The sequence below is a fragment of the Globicephala melas genome, chromosome 10 (assembly GCF_963455315.2).
Source record: "Globicephala melas chromosome 10, mGloMel1.2, whole genome shotgun sequence".
Taxonomy (NCBI): Eukaryota; Metazoa; Chordata; class Mammalia; order Artiodactyla; family Delphinidae; genus Globicephala; species Globicephala melas.
In genome coordinates this window covers 94,141,223-94,164,375 of record NC_083323.1, presented here as the reverse complement: position 1 = coordinate 94,164,375, position 23,153 = coordinate 94,141,223, and the positions used below count along the sequence as shown (strand labels likewise).

Genomic DNA, 23,153 nt, shown 5'->3' with positions numbered 1-23,153 from the left:
AATATATCAGAATGTTACAGCAACAATGGTGACAGTAAGATTGATTTTTTTCCTCCATTTTTTATTTTTCAGATAGTCTGAATTAAGCCTTCATTATTTTATAATAAAAAAATGAAAAGGAAGAAAGTCTGGAAGCCAGAAAAAGTTGAAAGCAGAGACATCAAAAGAAAACTGGCTGAGGGTGACAGAAAAGACAGAAGAGAAACTCTTCTTTAAAATCTTCTTCTTAACTAGTGATCAGAATTAAAGATAAGGTAGAATCAGTAAGTCAAGATTTATGGCTTCAAAGAGGGCTCTCTTGGCCGAAAGTCAAGGTGAAGCTCTGAAGTTTAGCAAGTCCTTTCTTATTGCTTGCTGGAGGCGTTATCTTTCCTATCTGGGAAACAGCCAAGTTGGAACTTTCGGGAACAAAGTTAATATATCATCTTCATCAAACTGTGGTATAGTTGAAAGAACACAGGCATCAGAGATGGAGATGCAGAATGGACTTATCTCAACCTTGTAAAGCCTTGGTTTTCTAATTTTTACAACTGAGATCATCATGACCACTTAGCTCAGAGGATTCTAGTGAGAATTAATAAGATTGTAAAAGTGTTCTTCAATGATAGTAGTTATAAGTTCCTCTTCTAACAAGAATTCATGTGTGTAGCATAATTACTTTTCAGACCAAGGGGTCCAACGTACCGTTCCTGAATAATATACTCTACTTGACGGTCTCTAACTCTGATTACTACTGGTCCACCATGATGATCTCAAGAGAGTGTGGCTTTCCTTCAAAGCACTGGCATAACTGTGGATAAAATCCCTTTCTTCTTAACACAGGCACAACACAATGAAAATGCCAAAAGACTTGCTAAATGTTAAAGGAGAATAGTTGGAAAATAAATTCAGTGAGCAAAAAAATGCAGAACCACTGCATGTGCGCACGCGAATATGGAGAATGTGGGTGTGGGTGAGTAGGGTGTGTAGGCATGTATTTTCTTAAATAGAAGTGAGAGATTCTTCTATAGCTGGCCTGTTGTCTTAATATAGCCCCAGTGCAGCCCAACAGCTGGCCCCATCTCAGCCATCTGTCTTTGTCCCTTTCTTTCCTGCTCTGAACTTACATGTATGAGGAAGATGCTTTGTTTTTAGATGCTTCTTTCCTTGAGGTCTTTTATATCTTCCACAACAAAGGCCAAAAAGGCATACTCCCAGGCTTCAGCTACCTTTCAGTTTTTATTACAGTTCTCAGAAGTATAGCCCAATGCATTTCTGAAACCCAATATACCCATTTCTGCTACTAATTAGCTGTGTACTCTTGAGCAAATTACTTAATTTCTCTTAAATCTCATTTTTTTCATCTGTTAAATTGGGTTTACAGTATTATCTAGCTCCAAGAGTCACTGTGAGAATTAAATGATCCTTAGAACAATATATAGCACACAGCAAACAGTAGCTATTATTAATTATTCCTATAATAATTATAGAAATAAAAACATTCCTATAATAATAACTATTATTATTCAAATTATGATATCTTCAAATGACCTATCCTTTTGTATGAGATTTCATACTAATATCATGACATAATAACACAATTAGAATACTCATATGTCTGTGTATCACAGGAATAAGAAAATTATTTCCTGAAATCTAAATTTAATGTATTCTTAGAGTAAATATTACCAGGCTTCTACTACAATTTTCTCACCTTCCTTCTGTGAAGTACCTGATTTTTTTAAATCTTAAATTTTCTACTTTCGTGTTCTTTTCTATAAATTGCTTCATAGTTTTTAAATTTAAAACATCATATACTTACAATAAAAGTAGATAAAACTGATTGTAGATTTCCTTACCCCGACTCTAACCCCCTCCCAGAGTTAAACCAGTGTGGCTGAAGTAGCTTTTTAAAAGTTTCAACGCCCAAGATGCATCAATTAAGTCAGAATCAGAGTCTCTGGGAATGGGAACAAAGTACTGGGATCTGCTAAAGCTCTGAAGGTTAATTCCAGTATGCAACCAAGTTTGGGAACTCTGCCTTAAACCAGCATTACCTTCCTTTCTTACTTAATACAGAGGAAAGTCACCAGGCTCTAATTTAATAGATAAGGTTCTGGGACTTCCCTGGTGGCACAGTGGTTAAGAATCCGCCTGCCAGTGCAGGGCACACAGGTTCGAGCCCTGGTCCTGGAAGATCCCACATGCGGAGGAGCAACTAAGCCTGTGCGCCACAACTCCTGAGCTTGCGCTCTAGAGCCCGCAAGCCACAACTACTGAAGCCCGCACGCCTAGAGCCCGTGCTCCACAACAAGAGAAGCCACCGCGATGAGTAGTCCGCGCATCGCAAGTAGAGAAAGCTAGTGCGCAGCAACGAAGACCCAATGCAGCCAAAAATGAAAAATATATATTTATTATTTTAAATACATAAGGTTCTTTTAATTTTTTCATCTTTATTGGAGTATAATTGCTTTACAATGTTGTATTAGCTTCTGCTGTACAACAAAGTGAATCAGCTATATGTATACATATATCCCAATATCCCTTCCCTCTTGAACCTCCCTCCCACCTTCCCTATCCAACCACTCTAGGTCATCACAGAGCACCGAGCTGATCACCCTGAATAGATAAGGCTCTAAACTGGCAACTATGTTTTAGTACTCTCTCTTTCTCTCTCTTTGGCCAAATATTATCATTCCCCTGTGTGTTTTGTTTTTTTTGTTTTGTTTTTTTGTGGTACTAGGACCTCTCACTGCTGTGGCCTCTCCCATTGCGGAGCACAGGCTCCGGACACGCAGGCTCAGCGGCCATGGCTCACGGGCCCAGCCACTCTGCGGCATGTGGGATCTTCCCAGACCGGGGCACGAACCCTCGTCCCCTGCATCGGGAGGCGGGCTCTCAACCACTGCGCCACCAGGGAAGCCCTCCCCTGTGTTTTAATTCCTAATCTATAACATAATATATTGTCATCCTTACCTAACCAGAGACATTCTGACAAATGACATAAAACATACGAGAGGACATTTACAGTTTTAGAATAAAAGGATTTCAGAATCATGTTCCACCCTCCTGCACCCAACACACACACACAAACACACACACACACACACACATACACCCCACAGGTAAAGCTTTCCTACAGTAATAACTTGGGGATCTGTTAAGCTTTGTTAAGGTATTCCAGAGAACTTCAAGCCAACTCTGCTCATTGCCCTATCATTTATTAGTCATACTTTTTCTCATATATCACTACTAATAATCTTTAGGGAGACAAAGGTTAATGCATCTTAAAAAAGGTGATATGAGATTCACCTAGGAGAAAAATCTGATATCGAATGAATTTTAAATAACGCTATATCGGTACCAGCGTGGATGCCAGTATAATGAGGCCCTGGCATTAATCTTCAGGCTTCGGCTGCCTTCTGCCCTGGAATTCACCATATTTTCCTCACCCAGATTATTTCTCAATAGGAAGTTCTAGGAGAAACGTACAGTAAAAGGGAAGAAACCTCTCCTAATACAGGCAAAGGAGTCACGAGATCTAAGTAATGATTCTGGGTCAGCAAGTTCTTGTGTGTGACCTTAAACAAGTCAATTAACATCTCTTTGTCAAAGGGTTGTATGTAAAGCACCAAGAAATAATATGTAAAGAGTAAAAATACAAGGCATTATAATTATTTATTGATATCCAATGGAGAATATTCAAGAAAGCAGAACTCTGATGAAACCAAGTATGTATAAAATATATTTACATAGTAGAAGAGAATTCAGAACTGTAAAACCAGAGAAAGGTAGACAACAGGGTTTTTCTCTATCCTTGTAAGTAGGGAATTTAATACCTTATATCATTCCCTCAAAATGGGTATGCAATCCAGTCCTTCTGCTAGAATCTCTATTTGGTGTCTGTCAACAGATTGAGATCCACAGAAAAATCAATAACTGTAAATGCACCCCTACAAAGATGCAGAAAGCAGTTTAAAGCAAAGGGATGCAAATATTGCCTGAAATGCCCACCACCCTCCTGGGTTCTTGATTTGTCCTGGGAATAAAAATGTGGCAGGGACATGAACTTTAAAGGTCTGCTTGATCTTACATTTTGAAATGAAAGAGGAAAAAAGATCCCAACAAAGATAGGACAAGAGAACAAAGATCATGAGGTTAGTGTCTAAATTCCAGAGGAAAACCCTCAGAATTGTTGCCTAACACATTCAACTGAACAACAAAAATATATGAAGTACTGTTCACCATCCCTTGCTCTGGTTTTTTCTCTATATATCTCTCCTAACATATTTTGGACCTTTTTCCAGGACCCAGGTAGCAAGGTTAAATTCAGGTATTGTATCCTTGGACCCACAGTATCTTTCTCTCCTTTTCCACTAAACCCAGGCTCTTTTCACGAGTGAGCAAGGAGCAGAGTTCAAACAATGAAGCAAGTGAAGTAACCTGCTGTGGACGCCACCACCCTTAACTGATATTTGTGCTCAGCACTGCTTCCTCGATACTGGTGTTTGCTTCCCGATACTGCCTAGTACATTTTATGGCATATAGTTAAAATGACAAACACTTATACAGTGCTCACCATGTGTTTGGTACTGTTCTAAGCACTTTACATATCAAGAAACTGTGTCACAGAGAGGTTAAGTAACATGCTCTAGATCACACAGCTAGTAAGCAGGGATTTGGAACCTCAACCCAGGTTGTGTGGTTTTAGAATCTGTGTTTTTACATTATACTATATACTGCTTCCATAGCAGATTCTCAAAAAACTTTTTTTTTTAAATTAAAATTACCTTTAGGGATTTCCCTGGTGGCACAGTGGTTAAGAATCCGCCTGCCAATGCAGGGGACACGGGTTCAAGCCCTGGTCTGGGAAGATCCCACATGCCGCGGAGCAACTAAGCCTGAGCCACAACTACTGAGCCTGCATGCTACAACTACTGAAGCTCACGCGCCTAGAGCCCATGCTTTGCAACAAGAGAAGCCACCGCAATGAGAAGCCCGCGCACCGCAACGAAGAGTAGCCCCGCTCGCTGCAAGTAGAGAAGCCTGCGTGCAGCAACGAAGACCCAATGCAGCCAAAAATAAATAAGTTTATATTTTTAAAAATTACCTTTAATATTGCTTTGGGGTTTTTAAAAAATTGAGATATAATTCACATACCATAAAATTCACCCTTTTAAAGTATACCATTCAGTGCTTTTTAGCATTTTCAGAAGGTTGTGCAACCACACTGCTAGACTATTTTAATCCCCCACCCCCCAAAAAAAACCAACACTGTACCGGTAGCAGTCACTCCCCAATGCCCACCTCCCCGCTCCAAGTCCCTAGGCAATCACTAATCTATTTTCCGTCTTTAAAGGTTCGCCTATTTGGGATATTTCATATAAATTGAATCATACAATTTGTGACCTTCTTTCACTTAGCAAGTTTTCAAGTTTCATCCATTGCATTAGTGAGGGTTCTCTGGGAAACAGAACCAACAGCATATATAAAGACATACATAAGAGGAGATTCATTATAGGAATTGGCTCACAAGGCTATGGAGGCCAAGGCGTCCCACAGTCTGCCATCTGCAAGCTGGGGAACCAGGAAATCTGGGGCTATAATTCAATCCGAAGCTGGAGGCCTGAAAACAGGGGTCCCAGAGTCTGAAGTCCATATTTCTCCTTATGCCGATAACGCATGTCTTAATTACTGCAGCTGTGTAGTACGTTTTAAAATTATTACGTCTGGGGAATTCCCTGGCGGTCCAGTGGTTAGGATTCAGCACTTTCACTTCTGAGGACCTGGGTTCAATTCAATCCCTGGTCGAGGAACTAAGATCCCACAAGCTGTGCAGCGTGGCCAAAAAAAAAAAAAAAAAAAAATTAAAATTATGAAGTCTGAGTCCTACTATTTTGTTCTCTTTTTGAAGATTGTTTGGGATACCCTAAGTCCCTTGTGTTCCCTCTTATATGAATGTTAGAATCAGCTTGACCATTTCTGAACAAAAAATCTGGAATTTCGGCAGAGACTGCATTGACTGTGTCCATCAACTTGGGAGGACTGCTGTCTTAACAATATTAAGTCTTCCTACTCCTAGAGGACGTCTTTCTGCTGATTCAGTTCTTTCATTTCTTTCAATGACATTTTGTAGTTTTCAGTATACAAGTCTCACTTATTGTCAGCATTTGCAGGTCCATGGCCTCTAAAGGTTAAATCAGAATTTGTGTGTGGCTTGGTGATACCACAGAATGTTCTGTGTCTGAGAAAATCCGTTCTAAAACAGGTTGCACAGTACATGTCTCCTAGAAGCTGACCAGACATGCCTTATATAAGATAATAGAAGCCCACTGCTTATCTTTCTCATATCTGGGTAAGTACACAGACTATAGGGCGCCACATTCTGTAGCTCTCAGTGTCAGAAACCAGTTTCTTTCCTTGGACCTCCTGAGTTGGTCTCAGTTTCTTAGGTTGCCATGAATTGGCGGGACTAGAGAATGTCACAGAAGAGTCACATCTCTAAATTGTTAGCAACATAAATGTTTCTATAAACCTAACCTATAAAAAAATCTGTTCCCGGGGCGCCCAAAATTTGTTTGATTAAGGTTGAAATAAAAGCCACAGAGGTGCAGCCTCCAATATAGCTGTTAAACTCAGGTATGAAGATATGGGGATTTCCATCTAGCACAGAGTTCTATCCCAAGGTTCAGTGAACTTTGTCTGAGTGATTGATCTCACACATTATCTAGCTCTCTATAAGCCCACAACCTGTGGTCTTGCTGATACTATCAAGTCTTTATTGCCCATCTGTTTGTAGATAACCTAAGATCATACTTTTATTTGTAAGTCAATTTGCCTCTAGTTCCCAGTGCATTAACTCAGTGAATTAAAAATAATCAATTTTAATATCAGCCCAAGAAAAGCAGACCTAGAAAGATAAAGGTGGTGGTGATGAAGGGGAGGTGCTTTACAGATAGTTACAAAACAGCGTTTGGTTAATCTACATTTCTTTTTTTCCCAATCCTAAAAACTTGGAGTATTCTTCAAAGTTATTTATTTATTTATTTTTGGCCATACAGCATGTAGGATCTTAGTTCCCTGACCAGGGATTGAACCCACGCCCCTTGCAGTGGAAGCATGGTATTTTAACCACTGGACTGCCAGGGAAGTCCCTTAAGTTATCTTCATTTTTATGATAGCAAGCCATTCAGAATAATCCATGGCTGTTTTAAGAACTTCATATTGCATGTGGAAACTAAGATCCAAGTGAAAAGGTGACTCGCCTAGGGTCAGAAAATAAATCAGAGATCTAATCAGATGTGGGACCTTCTGATCATGAATCCATTATTAGACCATCTTAAGAGTGGAACATGGGTGAGGACAAGAAAGACAGGGCATGAAATAGAGGTCACTTGGTGTTAAGGGAGCTATTTGGGCTTCAAGAAGGGACGCAAACACAGCAGGTTCAACTTTCAGTGTCAAAAAGCCATTCTACTCCCATACCATAAACCACCACTGTACCTCCTGTGCCACTACAGACACAGCTCCCTGCTAAAGAAACTATAAAAATAGCAACCCTGCCTTCCATTTCTTATCCTGCTTTACAGGTACACTGTGAGATGCAACATGAACTCCACAAATGCATTCTAAACATGTACAACAAGAAGAGCCCTTTGAAAGCAACCAAAAAAGCCCTAACCTCCATAAGTAGCTGATGAGGAAACTGAGGCACAGGATTTAGGTGTCTTCCAACAGCTAATTAGAACTTAAGCTAAGACTAGCTTTGTGTGCCTTGAATGTCCACCTGGTGTTCTTTTACTGTAATTTTCCACCCTTCCAAAGGCTGACTGGACATTTGATCTCTTCTTTAAGTTAAGTTTTGTACAGATGAAGATAAGGAGGAAGATCCTAGCTCTTAGAATTCATAACGTGCCTATAGTTTCATAGTTTCTTCTGCCTGCCAGGCCTTTGGGTTGTGTATGTATCTGGATTAACCTCTGAAAATCTACCCCATACGTTTCCAAGGTTTGAGAGACTCTACATCCCAGTTGTGTTCTCCTTGCTGGCACTGCAGGGCTTTAAGAATATTCTTGTGAATATTCTGCTTATTTATCCCTCCCCCAAAACTCATTTTGATTCATACTAAGATATCAGCCCCAAGGAACACTCAAGGGATGAGGCATTGGGACTTACTGGGAAAGACCACAGAGGTAGGAGGCAGGGCAGCTTTAGACCAGACTGGTTGGATTTGTGGAATCTGCTTATAAATCCCATAGAAAACAAGGCAGTCGAGACAGATTTTCAGCATTCCCTCAGCTCCCCTCCCCCTTCCTTGAACCACAAGCCAAGCTTGTCACTTCTACTCAGATAAACAAATCCTTTCCTGCTGCTGTAGCCTCTAACTAGCCAGAGGCAGCACTGACTTTGGGTCTCAGCTGGAGGGGCATCGTACAGCATGTAGGCAAGGGTCAGCAGGTGATTTCCTTGTCTGGGCTAAGTTAACCCCATCTGACTTGAAAGGGACTTCGGAGAGGTTGATCCTAATGACACAAACTAGGGGTGGCTGGGTCTACAATTGGTCTTGAAAACTTATTATTGTCAGAAAAAAAAATGTTTAAGATCATCTTCTCTAAGCTCCAAATTATCATCTTTGGCAAATATTTTTCATCATTCAGGTGATAGCATAATACGGATATAACATAAATGGTGTCTCCCAGAGTTGTTCAACCCAACACCCCACATTTATCCAACAAAACAGTACATTTGGTTAGATCATTCAAAATGATAATCAGATGAAAACTAATAATTTTGAAGTCTTCTCCAGGAAGCTAACTGGCTTAACATGAGTCTTATATATGTATTATTGAGATTTTTCTATGGCTACAATGTACACTTGGAAACACATTTTTTTCTTAAACTTTAGCATCTGCTACAATTTGTTCTTAGTAGAATTCTAACAAAGCCTAGAATTATATACATATAATAATTTTAATTTAGATCAATGTTCTAGAAACAGCACCATATTTCTACGTATTTTGTCACCTGACAATTTTAAGAACCACTGTTAACTATACAAAGATGGGGCAGTTTACTATGACTGAAGGTATAAGATGTTAACAGCTATACAAGAAAAAAACTGAAGCAGATTTTCCTTTCATTTATCATTCTTGACAGTAATTTAGTCCATGAAAGTATAAAAGTGTAGGTCCAAAACATTCAATCACTATCTTCAAGGTGCTATGATCATGTAATTGTCAAGAATTGGTTTTGTTGAGGTGGCGTGGTCAAGAGGATGGAGTAAAAGACCCTGAGCTCGCCTCTGCTCACCAGCACACCAAAATTACAACCATTTACAGAGCAACTATAGATGAAAATGACCTGATGACTAGAAGAGAGGATTTTTCACAATCAAAGATACAGAGAAGGAACCACAATGAGATGAGTAGGAGGTGAAGAGGATGAGGAGAATGGTCTAGTCAAGCCCCGCACCTGCAGCTGGGTGACCCACAGACTGGAGGTTAATAACAGCTGCAGAGGTTCTTACCAATGAGTGAGGTTCTGAGTCCCACATTGGGCTCCCAAGCCTGGGGTTCCTGCACCAGGAAGTTGAGCCCCTAGAATGCCTGGCTTTGCAGGTCAGTAGGGCTTGTCTAGGGCAAGTTGCATAGGGAGAGCTGTCTTGGAAAAAGAGACTCACTCTTAAAGGGCTCACACAAAATCTCACATGCTCCAAGACCCAGTGAAGAGGCAGGAATTTTAAAGGAGCTTGGGTTAAGCTCATGTGCTGATCTTGGAGAGCCTCCCAGAGAGGCAGGAAGCAACTGGGGTTCCCTCTGGGGACATAGATGCTGACAGAAGCCATTTTGGGAACTCATTCTACTACAAGAATACTGGTGCTGGTGAAACCTAGTGGGGCAGGCACGGAGGCCTCCTTTTGTCCACCACTTCTTATAAGCAAGACTCCAGCCTCCATGACCTTCCCTGAGTTCCAAAGGGCGGATTTGAACAGTTGCTAATCTAGGGAGGAGCAGCCAGGAAACCACCTGAGGAAAGGTTAAAGGGACCAGAGAAGCTCATCAAGATTAGGAGACCTGAGATGAGATTAAGGGAGAGCAGCCCTGCTCACACCCTAATCTTGTCAGAGACCCCACCTTTGAACCACTGCTGTAAAACCCTTCATCAAATCCTCTGGGGTTGAGACACACAGTTTTTCGAGGCAGAAGCCCAGTGTGTCTCCCTTTGCCTGGCAGAGTATTGAATAATAAAGCTATCCTTTTCTACTTCACCCAACACTCTGTCTCCAGGATTTGATTCGGCACCCGTGTACAGAGAGGCCGAGCTTTCGGTAACACTGGCAAGCACCGTTTTGGAATCGTTCCTCTAGCCTATTAGCACCAGGGGCTTACCTGCCCACCAGCCAGTAGGCACCAGTCCTAGGACCCCACAGGCCAAGAAACCAGCCACATGGGGGGAACCAGCCCTGGGAAATCCCCAACTCAAGCCCCACAAGCAGTCACTCAAGGACCCAGTTCCACCCTCCAGTGGGCCAGCATCCTTCACATGAGGCAGGGCCTGAGAGCCACTGGCTGGGGGCAAGCCCTGCCTACCAGCACACCTACAGTAGTCAGCTCACCACAACAGAAGGGTCCATGCAGTCCACATAGGGGGTACCCTTAGAGCATATGGCTCTGGTGGCCAGAGGAGAGTGTGATGATGGGCCCTATAGGATGTCTCCTACATAAGCCACTTCTCCAAGATCGGGATGTATAACCAACCATATATATATATATATATATAGAGAGAGAGAGAGAGAGAGAGAGAGAGAATTAGGCAAAATGAGGTGACAGAGGAATACACTCCAAATAAAGGAACAAGGTAAAACCCCAGAAGAAGAATTAAGCTAAGCAGAGATAAGCAATATACCCAATAAAGAGTTTAGGGTAATAATCATAAAGATGCTCAATGAACTAAGGAGAAGAATGGATGAACACAGTGAGAAGTTTAACAAACAGAAAATTAAAAGAAGATCCAAAAATAACTGAAAAATACAAGAACAAAAATTAAAAATATACACTAGAAAGAATAACAGGAGATTAGATTATACAGGGAACGGATCAGCAAACTAGAAGACAGAGTAGTGGAAATCACCCAAGCCGAACAGAAAAAGGAAAAAATAATTCTTCAAAATAAGGATAATTTAAGAGGTCTTCTGGACAACATCAAGTGTACTAACATTCACATTTTATAGGTCCCAGAAAGAGAAAAGAAGGTAAGGGGCAGAGAAGTTATTTGAAGAAAAAAAAGTTGAAAACTTCTGTAATATGGAAAAAAAAAAGGCATCCAGGTCCAGGAATCACAGAGCATCCTAAACAAAATGAACGCATAGAGTTTCACACCATGATACATTGTAATGAAAATAGTAATACTTAAAGATAAAGAGATAATCTTAAAAGCAGCAAAGGAAAAGCAACTACTATGTACAAGGGAACTCTGATGAGACTATCAGCTAACTTTTCAGCAGAAACTTTGCAGGCCAGGTGGGAGTGGCAACATATGTTTAAAGTGATGAAAGAAAATAACCTACAACCAAGAATACTCTTCCTGACAAGACTATCATTCAGATCTGAAAAGGAGATAAAGAGGTTTACAGACAAACAAAATCTAAAAGAGTTCAGCACCACTAAACCAGCTTTTCAAGAAATGTTAAAGGGACTTCTCTAAGCAGAAAAGAAAAAACCACAACTAGAAATATAAAAATTATGAAAGGAGAATTCTCATTGGTAAAGGCAAATATACAGTAAAGATAGTAGATCAACCACTTACAAACCTAGTAGAAAGCTTAAAAGATGAAATTAGTAAAAGCATCTATATGCACAAAAATAGTTAAGGAATATACAAAACAAAAAGATGTAAAATATGGTGTAAATAACATGCAGTGTGGGGGGGAGGGTGTTAAATGCAGGGTTGTTAGAATACATTTGAACTTGAGATCATCAACTTAAATAATCATGTAAATATTTAGGTTGCTGTATTTAAACTTCATGGTAACCACAAATCAAAAATCTAAAATAGATAGACACACACACACAAAAGAAAGAAATCCAAATACAGCACTAAAGATAGTCATCAAATCACAAGGGAAGAGAGCAAATGAAGAAGAAAGGAACAAAAAAGGACAAAAACAATTCAAAAACAATTAACAAAATGGCAAAAAGTACATACCTATCAATAATTACTTTAAATGTAAATGGACTAAATGCTCCAATCAAAAGACAACGAGTGGCTGAATGGATTAAAAAAAAACAAGACCAATATATATGCTGTCTACAGGAGACTCACTTCAGATCTAGAGACACATACAGACTGAAAGCAAGGGGATGGAAAAAGGAATTCCACGAAAATTAAACCAAAAGAAAGCTGGGGTAGCAATACTTAGACAAAATACACTTTAAAACAAAGACTGTAACAAGAGACAAAGAAGGAAATTACATAATGATCAAGAGATCAAACCAACAAGAATATATAACAGTTGTATATATAGATGCACCTAACATAGGAGCACCTAAATGCACAAAGCAAATGTTAACAATCATAAAGGGAGAAGTTGACAATAACACAATAATAGTAGGGGAAATTTAACACCCTGCTTCCATCAATGGATAGATCATCCAGACAGAAAATCAATAAGGAAACACTGGCTTAAATGATAGATTGCATCAGATAGACTTTATATATACAGAACATTCCATTCAAAAGCAGCAGAATATACATTCTTTTCAAGTGCATGTGGAACACTCTCCAGGATAGATCACATGGCAGGATAAAAAACAAGTCTCAATAAATTTTTGAAGATTGAATCATATCAAGCATCTTTTCCAACTACAACAGTATGAGACTAGAAGTCAACTACAAGAAAAAAAAAACTGCACAAACCACAACACATGGAGGCTACAAAACGTGCTATTAAACAACCAATGGGTCACTGAGGAAATCAAAGAGGAAATCAAAAAATACCTGAGAATAAATTAAAATGGAAACACAATGATCCAAAATCAATGGGAAACAGAAAAAATAGTTCTATGAGGGAAGTTTATAGCAATATAAGCCTACCTCAGGAAACAAGAAAAATCTCAAATAAACATCCTAACCTTGCAACTAATGGAACTAGAAAAGAAAGAACAAACAAAAATCCAAAGTTAGTAGAAGGAAAAAATTATAAAGATCAAAAAAGAGATAAAGTGGGACTTCCCTGTGGTCTGGTGGTTAAGACTCCACTCTTCCACTGCAGAGGGTGTGGGTTTGATCCCTGGTCAGAGAACTAAGATCCCACATGCTGCATGGCATGGCAAAAAAGAAAGAAAGAAAGAAAATAGAGACAAAAAGGGGAAAGAGCAATGAAACTAAGAGCTGGTTCTTTGAAAAAAATAGACAAAATTCATAAACCTTCACCCAGACTCATCAAGAAAAAAAGAGAGGGCCAAAATAAATAAAATAAAAAATGAAAGGGGAGAAGTTACAACCAAAAGCACAGAGATACAAAGGGTCACAAGACACTACTATGAACAATTATACACCAATGAAATGTAAAATCTAGAAGAAATGAATAAATTTCTAAAAACATATAGAGTCCCAAGAATGAATCAGGAAGAATTAGAAAATATGAGCAGACCAATTACCGGTAATGAAATTGAATCAGTAATCAAAAAAACTCCCAAAAAAAGAAAGTCTAGGATCAGACAGATTTACAGGTGAATTCTACCAAACATTTAATGAAGAATTAACGCTGTCCTTACCAAACTATTCCAAAAAATGAAGATAAAGGAATGTTTCCAAACCCATTCTACATAGCAGGCATTACCCTAATATCAAAACCGAGCAAAGACACTACAAAAAAAGAAAACCAGAGGCCAGTATCACTAATGAACATAGATGCAAAAATCCTCAACAAAATATTAGCAAACCAAATTTAACAATACGTTAAAAGGATCATATACCATGAACAAGTGGGATTAATCCCAAGGATACAAGGATGGTTCAATATCCTCAAATCAATCAATGTGATACACCACATTAACAAATTGAAGGATAAAAATTATATGATCATCTCAATAGATGCAGAAAAATCTTTCAACAAAACTCAACATCCACTTATGACAAAAACTCTCAACAAAGTATATATAGAGGGAACATACCTCAACATAATAAAGGCCATATATGTAAGTCCACAGCTCACATCTTACTCAAAAGTGAAAAGCTGAAAGCATTTCCTCTAAGATCAGGAACAGGACAAGAATGCCCATCCTCACCACTTTTATTCAACATAGTATTGGAATTCCTGGCCATGGCAATCAAGCAAGAAAAAGAAATCCAAATTTAAAAGGAAGAAGTAAAACTCTGTTTGCAGATGATGTAATATTATACAGAAAATCCTAAAGAAACCACCACAAAAACTATCAGAACTAACAAATAAAGTTTAGGATACGAAATTAAAATATAGAAATAAGTTCTGTTTCTATATACTAACAATGAACTATCAGAAAAATAAATTAAGAAAACAATCCTATTTACAATTGCATCAACAGAATACAACACCTCAGAATAAATCTAGCCAAGGAGGTAAAAGACCTATACTCAGAAAACTATAAGTCACTGATGAAAGAAACTGAAAAGGAAACAAACAGATGAAAATATATACAATGTTCATGGATTGGAAGAATTAACACTATTAAAACGAACATACTCTTCAAGGCAATCTACAGATTCAATGTAATCCCTATCAAAATACCAATAGTATTTTTCACAGAACAAGAACAAGTAATTCTAAATTTGTATGGAAGCACAAAAGACCTCAAATAGCCAAAACTATCTTGAGAAAGAACAAAGGTGGAAGTGTCACACTCCCTGATTTCCATCTATACTCTAAAGCTACAGTAATCAAAACATATGGTACTGACACAAACACAATAGGTTACTGGAACAGAATAGAGAGCCCAGAAATGAACCCATGCTTATACAGTCAATTAATCCATGATAAAGGAGGAAAAAATATACAATGGGGAAAAGACTGCCTTTTCAATAAATGTTGTTGAGAAAACTGGACAGCACTATGCAAAAGAATCAAACTGGACTCCTTTCTTACACCATATACACAAAAAATTCAAACTGGATTAAAGACTTAACTGTAAGAACTGAAATCATAAATTCCTAGAATAAAACATAGGTAATATATACATTTTGACACAGAAATATATATATATATATATATATTTTTTTTTTTGCGGTACGTGGGCCTCTCACTGCTGTGGCCTCTCCCACTGCAGAGCACAGGCTCCGGGCGCACGGGATCAGCGGCCATGGCTTGCTCCGTGGCATGTGAGATCTTCCCGGACCGGGGAACGAACCCGTGTCCCCTGCATCGGCAGGCGGACTCTCAACCACTGTGCCACCAGGGAAGCCCTAGAAATATTTTTTGAATATGTCTCCTCAGGCAAGAGAAACAAAAGCAAAAAAGAAAACAAAACAAATGGGGCTACATCAAACTAAAACATTTTTGCACAGTGAAGGAACTCTTAACAAAATGAAAAAGCCACCTACTAAATTGAAGAAGATATTTGCAAATGATATATCTGATAAGGGCTTAATATCCAAAATATATAAAAAACACACACTCATCAAAAAAAATTAATAAATGGGCAGAGAACCTGAATAGAATTTTTCCAAAGAAGACATACAGGTGGCCAACATACACATGAAAAGATGCTCTTCACTAATCATCATGGAAATGTAAATCAAAACCACAGTGAGATATCAACTCACACCTATCAGAATGGCTATTCTCAAAATAACAACAAATAAACAAGTGTTGGCACAGATGTGCAGAAAAGGGAACCCTAATATACTGTTGATGAGAATGTGAATTGGTACAGCCACTATGGAGAAAAGTATGGAGGTTCCTCAAAAAATTAAAACAGAACTAACATATGAGCCAGCAATTACTCTTCAGGGTATTTTTCTGAAGAAAAAAATACTAATTCAAAAAGATATATGCTCATTGCCCTATCATTCATTGGTCATATTTTTTCTCCTCTCATATATCACTAATAATAATCTTTAGGGAGACAAAGGGTAATGCATGTAAAAAGAGGTGATATGAATACTGAGTGAAATAAGTTAGACAGAGAAAGACAAATATCATATGATATCACTTATATGTGGAATCTAAAAAAATGGTACAAATGAACTTATTTACAAAACAGAAATAGAGTCACAGATGTAGAAAACAAACTTATGGTTACCAAGGGGGAAAGGGGGGGAGGAATAAATTGGGAGATTGGGACTGACATATACACAAAACCATATATAAAATAGATAACTAATAAAGACCTACTGAACTCTACTCAATACTCTGTAATGACCTATGTGGGAAAGGAATCTAAAAAAGTGTGGATATATGTATATGTATAACTGATTCACTTTGCTGTATAGCAGAAACTAACACAACATTGTAGATCAATTATAGTCCAATAAAAAATACTAAAAAAAGATATATGCATCCCCATATTCATTGCAGCATTATTCATAAGAGCAAATATATGGAAGTAACCTAACTGTCCATCAATAGATGAATGGATAAAGAATATGTGAGATGGATAGATAGATATACAATGGAATATTACACAGTCATAAAAAAGAATGATATCTTGCCATTTTTGACATTAATGGACCTAGAGGGCATTATGCTAAGTGAAATAAGTCAGACAGAGAAAGACAAATATTGTATGATCTCACATATATGCGGGATCTAAAAAAACAAAGCAAATGAACAAACACAGCAAAAGAGAAATAGACTTATAGATACAGACAACAAACAGGTGGCAGCCATAGGGGAGGAGGGAGGGACAACCAGTGAAGTAGGTGAGGGAGATTAAGAGGTACAAACTTCTAGTTACAAAATAAATGAGTCACTTGGATGAAATATACAACCTGGGGAAGGTAGTCAATAACATTGTAATAACTTTGTATGGTAACAGATGGTAACTAGACTTATTGGGTTGATCGTTTTGTAATGTAAAGAGATACTGAATTACTATTTTGTCCACCTGGAACTAACATAGTGTCGTAGGCCAATTACTCTTTAATTAAAAAGAAAAAGAATCGGCTGTACTGGCTATTGGCTACATCAAGGCCAAGAACGATTATCATTATAAGTAAGAAAGCAGATTAGGTGCAGGGGCAGACAATGCTTAAAAGCTGAGATAGAACCTAGACTGATGAGGGTTAAAGGAAGCATGAGCATCAGGAAATCCTTCTGTTCCCTGAAATCTCTCACTTAGGAAGGGGCCTTCACGGCGTTATGTAGCTGGAGTCTACACCGCCCAGTTCAGCTAGCGTTGTAGGCAGGGGAACGTTGTGGAGAAGGCCACCTGAGCTGAGGGGGGTAAGACTAACTTTAGGAAATGAGGTTGAAGCTAAGGCATGGATAGGAACCCTTTCACTTCATCCCCATTTTCCTTTCCTTATCCCGAGTTGACTGTCTCCACAGCTAAATTCTAACCTATCTCCTCATGATCATTCTGGTTAGGAAACTGAGAGAAATTATGAGAAATTCCACAATAAAAGACCCAGTTTTTTAATCTGGAAGAATTCCCAAGATTTGCCAGTCTACCTCAACCCTTTATTTTCTAAGACAGAAAAAAAAATAATAATAAAACAACTAAGCACACTGAGGTAAGTACCTTGTTCTTTGCTCACAAAAAGTACCAGAGCTTAAAACAGATTTCAGATCCTTGGACTCAGGACAGGACTCTTTCCACTTTACACTATGTATATAATATCTCCTTTTTCTTTGTGTACATTTATTCCCTTCTACTTGTACTTTCCCCAGTTAGAAACTGTATCCAAGAAATGATATGCTAATATAGAGCATTGAATACCCAACTTACTTATTCAGTACTTAATCAGTTTGCCTATGATTATCTGTTTCTTTCTAACCAGATAGTAATTTCCTTGAGGGCATACTCAGTTTCTTTACGTCCTTTCATTAGCACAGCCGAGAAGTAGACACAGAGCAGTAGCCTGGTGGGGAGTTAGAAGGGAAAGCATGAAAGCCTTCATGAGAACAAGAATTTGGGGACTTTGGCTATTTTCTTCCTGGCTGTACCCCTAGCACTTGGGAACAGGGCTTTTTCCGGGTACTTTTCAGTGTGGGTGTGTTACACATTCCAGTAGCTTAATGCCTTTATCACCATAACTACCGATGGCTGCAAGTAAGTAGTGGGAAGAAAGCTTGGTCTGAAATGTAGAACAACTCAGATGGGAAGAGGATTCGTATCAGGAGTCCACAGTCACAGAAATAACAGGGAAAGATAGGAGACAACATGGGAATGAGGTTGAGGGATTGACAGAAAGGAAAAACAAATGAAGAAAAAGAGAAGACAGAGATGGGATCAATCTAGATGGTGGCATAGGAGGAGGTGGAGCTCACTTCTCCCCCACGAACACATCAAAAATACATCTACATATGGAAGAATTCTCACTGAAAACTAACTAGAGACTGGCAGAAAGACTCCTGTACAAACAAGGCTATAAGAAAGATCCACACGTAACTGGATAAGAAGGGAAGAGAAATGATCAGGTTAGGACCTGTGCCCCTGGAAGGGGACTCAGGGGAAAAGGAGGATTACACAGGTGAAGACCCATGCTGGGGAGCGAGCAGTTCAAGCCACATATTGGGCATCCCAGTTCTGGGGTCCTACACAGGGGAGATGAGCTCCCTTGGCTTGTGGGAAGACCACTGGGGCTAACAGGAGAGCTGTGGGGAGCCTGGACTCACTCGTGAGGAGTGCACATGTGCTGGCTTGCCCCTGAGGCAAAGTGGAGAGGACGGAGTGAGGGCTACTCCAGTGGCTGCCAGGTTTCCCGAGAAAGCCTCGGCATGTGCCCCAGCCCAAGCAGAGTGAACTCTCCAGCCCCACTTGCTCTGGGTCTCAGTGTGACACTGGATCTGGGGTGGCCACAGCCAGGAAGAAAGCTCAGCTGTTCAATGCAGAGGTGACCTGGGTGGGGCAGTGATCAGCTGTGAGGGGCAAAAGGGACCTGGATCCAAGGCTACTTCTGAGCAGAGCAAGGGAAACAATTGCAGGCATCTGCACGTGCAGCACATCAGAGACAATTCAGACAAGGGTCCCAGAACAGAGGGAGGGGAAAACACACTTAAAGGAAACAGAGCCAGCTTGGCCCAACCCTCAGGGCTTCTGCTCCAGCAACTTGGGGTCATACCCCACCCCCAATAGGGCAGCGATGGCCACTGAGAAGAGGGGAAGTCCCGCCTCACACCAGCTCCAGCTCCAGCCCCTCCATGTCCAGCCCCACCTCCTACCAAAATGATAGCTGCTGGCACGCCCTGAGGAAAGACATGATTGCATACACAGTAAATCCAGCTCTCCCACCAAAGGCACTGGGCACACATAGTCTGTACAGGGATGCTCCTACACAAGAACACCCCTTCAAGACTGCAAGAGGTAACTGTTCATAGAGTCAATACAGTCAGAGAAAGTTAAACCAAAAAAAAAATGCTGAAAAAATAAATAACAAACAGAAATAAACAATTACCAGGTAAAGAATTCGAAGCATTAGTAATAAGGATGTTAACTAAATTAAGGAAAAGAATAGATGAACACCATGGGAATTTTAACAAAGAACTAGAATATATTTTTAAAAACTCAATCAAAAATGATGAACTCAATAACAAATAAAAAACACACTAGAAAGAATGAATAGCAGACTAAGTGATACAGAAGAACACGTATGCGATCTGGAAGATAGAATTATGGAAGTCACCCAATCATAACAGCAAAAAGAAAAGCAAATTTTGGGCTTCCCTAATGGCACAGTGGTTGAGAGTCCGCCTGCCGATGCAGGGGACACGGGTTCGTGCCCCGGTCCGGGAAGATCCCACATGCTGCGGAGCAGCTGGGCCTGTGAGCCATGCCGCTGAGCCTGCACGTCCGGAGCCTGTGCTCTGCAACGAGAGAGGCCGTAACAGTGAGAGGCCCGTGTACCGCAAAAAAAAAGAAAAGCAAATTTTAATAAATGAAATCAATCTAAGAGATCTCTGGGATAACATTAAGTGCACCAGTATTTTCATTAAAGGGGTTATCAAAGGAGAAGACAGAGGGAAGGGGATCAAAACTCATTTATAATCACTTCAAAAAGAATAAAATACCTAGGAATAAACCTACCTAAGGAGGCAGAAGAACTGTACTCTGAAAACTATAAGACACTGATGAAAGAAATTGAAGATGACACAAACAGATGGAAAGATATATCCTGTTCCTGGATTGGAAGAATTAATATTGTTAAAATGACCATGCTACCCAAGGCAACCTACAGATTCAATGCAATCTCTATTAAAATATCAATGGTATTTTTCACAGAACTAGAACAAATACTTAAGAAAGTTGTATGGAAACACAAAGGACTCCAAATAACCAAAACAATCTTGAGAAAGAAGAGCACAGCTAGAGGAATCACTCTCCCTGACTTCAGACTAGACTACAAAGCTACAGTAATCAAAATAGCACAGTACTGGCACAAAACCATACACATAGATAAATAGAACAGAATAGAAAGCAGAAATAAACCCACGCATTTATGGTCAATTAATCTACAACAGAGGAAGCAAGAATATGCAACAGAGAAAAGACAGTCTCTTCAACAAGTGGTGCTGGGAAAACTGGACAGCTACATAAAACAATGAGATTAGAACATTTCTTGACACCATATACAAGAATAAACTCAAAATGGTTAAAGGACCTAAATGTAAGACCTAAAACCATAAAATTCCTAAAAAAGAACATAGGCAGAACACTCTTTGACATAAATCATAGCAATATTTTATTGGATCAGTCTCCTAAGGCAAAAGAAATAAAAGCAAAAGTGACCAAATGAGACCTAATTAAACTTAAATGCTTTTGCACAGCAAAGGAAGCCTCCAACAAAACAAAAAGACAACCTATGGAATAGGAGAAAGTGTTTGCAAATGACACAACCAACAAGGGCTTAATATACAAAATACACAAACAGCTCATCCAATTCAATATTAAAAAAAACCAAACAACCCAATCAAAAAAATGGTCAGAAGACCTGAATAGACATTTTTCCAAAGAAGTCATACAGATGGCTAACAGGCAAATGAAAAGTTGCTCAACATCACTAATCAGCAAGGAAATGCAAATCAAAACCACAATGAGATATCATCTCACACCTGTGAGAATAGCTTTAGATAACAAATGTTGGAAGGGATGTAGAGATAAGGGAACTCTCGTACACTAATGGTGAGAATGTAAATTGGTGCAGTTGCTATGGAAAACAGGATGGATGTTCCTCAAAAAATTAAACATAGGATTACCATGACCCAGCAAATCCACCCCTGGGTATATATCCGGAAACATGAAAACACTTATTTGAAAAAACATGCACACCAATGTTCAAAACAGCATTATTTATAATAGCCAAAATATAGGAGCAACCCAAGTGGCCATCAACAGACAAATGGATTAAAAAAGACATATATACATTATATAAGTATATATAATGGAATATTACTCAGCCATAAAAAAGAATGAAATTCTGCCATTTGCAGCAACATGGATGGACCTAGAGAACAGCATGCATAGTAAAATAAGTCAGACAGAGAAAGACAAATACTGTATTCACACCTACTTGTGGAATATAAAAAATAAAACAAATGAATGTATATAGCAAAACAGAACAGACCCACAGATATAGAAAACAAAGTAGTAGTTACCAGTGGGGAGAGGGAAGGGGGAAGGAGCAAGATAGGGGTATGGGATTAAGAGATACAAACTACTTTGTATAAAATACATAAGCAACAAGGATATATTGCACAGCACAGGGGATAATAGCCATTATTTTGTAATAACTTTTAACAGAGTAAAATCTATAAAAATACTGAATCACTATGCTGTACACCTGAAACTAATAATATTGTAAATCAACTATACTTCAATAAAAAAGAAAAAGAAGACAAATTAAGAAGGAAACTGAAATTCGGTAAACGAAGAACAGCATTATCAGACTGCACGATTTTTAAGCGTGATTACAGATATTATCTCATCTCATTTAAATATCACAACAACCCCGTGAGGTAATTACGTTCTTCATTATGCATAAGAGATGAGGAACTGAAGCTGACAGCAGGGAGCCCAAGGCGGCACGTCTGAACGACTGTATTGTCCTGTGACAAGTACTGTAATTCCTGTACATGCTTGTTTCTATATATCTCCCTTCTCTTGATGGCCTCCTCTCCAGTAATACACAGAGACCCCTCATCACTTCGCTTTCTGGCTGCCTCTATCCTTGCCAAAATTGCTGAGGCAAGTTTAGCCTCTCCTTAAAAAAAGACAGAAGCCAAAACCCACGAGATGCTTGTTCCAAAGAAATACAGATTCATTCACCTGGTGATCGCTGTTCACATAAAATAGAAACAGCCACTCGCAACCACCCCACTTTCGGCCGCCTCCCTTTTTTTCTTCCCAAACATCAAAGTCCACCCAGAGCTGCATCACTGCCATCCCCCTCCCACCCTTAGTACCCCCAAACCCTTTTTACTACCGTGTCCTTCCTCCGGTCACTCTGTATTTCAGATGAAACGGGCCCAACCAGGAATAAAAAAAAAAAAAAGACTGTTTTGGGTAGGGCAAGCTGTGCCGTCCTCAAGGAAATGCTTTTCAGTCCCTCCTTCCCACTGTGGGGCGTGGCTGCCAGCAAAGGATGGAGTTTGGGCGGGGTTCCCACAAAGGAAAGTCTGCGGGCACTGAGGTTTCCGGGACTCACCACACATGAACCAGCAGGAAACCTCTGCCGAAACTGTAAAAGCTGGACTTGTCGCTGATCAACTTATTCAATTCCTTCACTAGCGATTGAAAGACCGGTATAAAGGAGACGCCTGTCCAGGTGAAATCAGAGTCATGATAAAGCGCAACAGCGCCACCTCCTGTGCGACCCAATAACAGCTGCCTTCATTGGTGCTCAGAATGGTCAGGATTTGACTTTAGCTCCAGGGACAATCGCAGCCCCAAGTCTTTACTGGGTGCACCAGATTATATTGACCACTGCTATGACATGAGGCAATAGATATGGGACAAGTGAAAATAAAGATCCCAGGAGTA

At 39.5% G+C, this 23,153-nt stretch overlaps 1 protein-coding gene across 5 annotated transcripts in view; it reads right to left on the bottom strand.

Annotated features, from left to right (window-relative positions):
- STYK1 (serine/threonine/tyrosine kinase 1) overlaps nucleotides 1-22,841 on the bottom strand; it is a 54,709-nt gene extending 31,868 nt beyond the window's left edge. For 3 of the 5 annotated variants that reach the window (XM_060305799.1, XM_060305798.1, XM_060305800.1), the window contains exon 1: nucleotides 22,597-22,720. The gene's annotated coding sequence lies outside the window, so the exon portion shown is untranslated. Of the gene's footprint in view, nucleotides 1-22,596; nucleotides 22,721-22,818 lie in introns of those variants that run through there. The other 2 variants (XM_060305801.1, XM_030841274.2) reach the window with 2 other exon arrangements.
- Nucleotides 22,842-23,153: the final 312 nt, after the last annotated feature.